At 41.0% G+C, this 3,146-nt stretch overlaps 1 protein-coding gene across 1 annotated transcript in view; it reads left to right on the top strand.

Annotated features, from left to right (window-relative positions):
* The window catches only part of Csnk2a1 (casein kinase 2 alpha 1), a 69,823-nt gene that overhangs the window by 59,295 nt on the left and 7,382 nt on the right, over positions 1-3,146 (top strand). The gene's annotated exons all lie outside the window — the stretch shown is intronic.

Below are 3,146 nucleotides of genomic sequence, written 5' to 3'. Positions count from 1 at the left end.
TTTTTTTTAACTCGAACTTTTCACAACTCAGGGGATTCCCTGAAAGATACCTGCAGGTGGAATATTTCATGGACAGATTTTTCTCTCCCCTTCCAAATTCAATTCCTCATCACTAAAGAACAAAGTGTAAAACTGGCCTCAATCATGGCTGCTGCATTTGGGTGGACATTTCTTCCCATTCCTACCATTGCTCCCCCACCATCCTGTGCTCTGGGAAGGGAGGTGTGTATCTCATGCTCTTCTCCAGAGATTACAAAAATGTAGCTTCTCGAGGGAGGTGGGAGGGAAGGAGGCAAGCAGAAAAGAGGCAGGGAAGACCCAATCTGTAAGAGCAGAGCAGTACACCACCGCTAGTCACTTGTTCCGTAAGTGCTTCAGTGTGGTTATCCTGGCGACTCTAGTGGAAGTGTGTCATACTTACATGGAGATACTGAAAATCTACCCAAAGGGCAGGCGATTCTGAAAACATTTGTTCAGTGTGAATCATGTTTTATTGACCTAACCCTAACCCAGCTCATTTATAATTTTGGTGTCAGTTTAGTTTAAAATTGTGATAACATCCCTCTGAGGCTCCTACCTTGGTCTTTCTCCCTTTCATGTCTCAACATGTTGTGCTTCATAGCTAGTAGGACAGGGAAGGCAAAATCTTTTTCAGTTTTCTTTGGCTTGGCCATCTTGAAATCAGTTATTGGGCATAACTTAAACTGCTTTTTACAAAAGAGACATTGTCTATATAGTTTTCGTGCTAGCAAATCTAAGAACTAATGGAGATACGGCCACACTGGGATTCATTTTAAGCTACCTTCTTTTCCTCCTACTTTCCTTTTCCCTTACATGCCATCTAGCGAGAATACCTGCTCCTCAGTCTTATAAATGTATTTGAGAGGCAGGAGCAGAGCCACTGTCTCCAGTGAAATGGAAATAGTAGAACTGTAATTGTGGGAAATGATCAACTCTTGTTAAGCCCTGCCACCTTTTGCTGTGTGTGTATATATATATACTTTGTCCTTCATATGTGAAAGATCCAGTGTTGGAATTCTTTGGTGTAAATAAACTTTTGGTTTTATTTATCAAGGTTAGATTTAAGTTCCCTGTGTAAGTCTCGCTGGGTGGGTGTCACATTCACATCAGAGGGGCCTGCAGCCCTGTACCGTGGAGGCTTCCTAAGGCCCCCATTTGTATACACCCCTCGTTCGACCCATGGTACCGGGCAGGGCAGAGAGGCCTTAAAAAAGCACCACAAGCCAAAGCGTCTCTGGGGATTAAGGATCCTTTGCCATAAAACTCATTTTGTGTCTCAGCAGTGCAGGGATTGGGGATGGAAAAAGTTGCCAGTTTTTGTGTGTTTGTGTGTGTGTATAAAGTGGGCTTTCCACTGTAAACCAACCACCTAAGTTTATCAGGTGCTTCACTGAGGAAGCCTAGTTTTTTAAGCACAATAGCAAAACCATCAGCTCTGTACTTTCTCCTGTTACTTCATTACAGTAGCTGCTTATGGGGACTAGGAAATATTCTTCCAACATTTTAAAGCCTAAAATCTTAGTTCCCCAATTCTCCTACCTTTATAGATTTACAGGCCTTTCTCACCTGGGCATCATAGATAAACATAATTGTTCGTGGAATTAAATTTAATGAACTTAACTAATTTTTTAACCCATCTTGATTTTAGTAACTTTATCAAGGTGGTGGCTTTAGGGAATATATTGGTAAACTTTAGAGGAAGCAAACGCTTCCTTTGGATACTTCTCACCCTTAGGGAGAGCTGAAGAGAAAACATTCTGATTGGCAGGGTGATTTTCTTCCTTGAGGCCACTTACAGTGACTATTTATTGTACTTGACCCTTTTATGGCCTAGAATGCTGTGAGGGTTACCACGTTGACTTTGTGCAGAAGCTAAAAGCACCAGATGTGCCAGAGATGCAGTTTGTGATTATGTTTGCACTGGATTGTGATTTGAACAGGACACTTAATAACTAATGAAATCTTTCTTTTGGTGGAAGGAGGGTTGTAGATGGATTTCACACCCTAGTCTTGTAGCTCAGAAATCTAGGTATGGCTGAGATTGATGTGGAAGCTGCAGACAGCTGGACTTGTTACACCCATCAGACCTTGCAAGAATTGAAGGTGTATGCAGAGGACTCCGAAGTGCCACCAAGAGCCTTTTGAAATAAATAGAAGTTTTCATTTTTATGCTAATTAGAGTCACTGCAGAAGCATGGAGAGAGTTTTTAAATGATCCAAATGGGGGAGGGGGGCCAAGGGTTTACAGAGTAACAACTTCTGTGTTGTTGTAAATTACCTCATCTGTATACCTTGTATTGGGACACTATTTCTCAGCACTACCTGTGTCTGCATTGCTTAGAAGGCAGGAAATGGAATGCCAGTATAAAACAGCTATGTTGGCAGTTACTCTGGAAGGTTTTCAAAAGTACTTTTTAACTTTGTTTGAAGTGGCCCCCCTCTTTTTAAGTTTAAAGTCAGAAATTCCTCCCCACCCCTTGATTTATTGGTTGTAACTGTATTGTAATTGGTATAACTAAAACATACCTGTGCTGGGAAGAAGTTGTGCCATGAAGGTCTTTAATTTTTTTTTAATAAAAACATTTAAATAAATGAAATGTCCCTGCAGCCTGAGCAATATGCTTCTCCAACCGACACCGTGTGATTGATGGCTTAATTTTCACGATTTGAATTTAATATTGAGTTGATGGAGATGTTAAGTGGGATAGATTGAGACTGGTCAAGGACCTCTAAAATCTGTAAGTTTCTGATGTGGAGGAAACAGTAAAGAAAATATGTTTCTGAACAAGACTTGTTTCATCCCTGCCCTTCTTTTACACACTTGGTTACTAGGCAAATCATGCAACTACTGAATTAATTTCATCTATTAATTGGGGCCACTGTTTTCTTGGGATTGAGGGTATATCAAGTCTGGAGCCCATTAGGCCCTTGATAAATCTAATTCCCCTGGCCCTCTGGTGTGGAGTCTTTGTCTTTACTTTCTCAATAGTTCACAGTACACTCCTTTACAAAGGTCCTTCCAACCTCAGGACCACTGTGTATGTTTGGGCAAGGGAGACTGAGTGAGTTATCTTCCAAGATATTTTTAGCTCTGCCACTGGTGGTGCGTTTCCTTTTTTTTTTTT

Source organism: Fukomys damarensis, unplaced genomic scaffold (assembly GCF_012274545.1).
Source record: "Fukomys damarensis isolate Sample0158 unplaced genomic scaffold, DMR_v1.0_HiC HiC_scaffold_22, whole genome shotgun sequence".
NCBI classification, from domain to species: Eukaryota; Metazoa; Chordata; class Mammalia; order Rodentia; family Bathyergidae; genus Fukomys; species Fukomys damarensis.
Note: the sequence above shows the minus strand (reverse complement) of the source record. Positions and strands in the feature narration are given on the sequence as shown.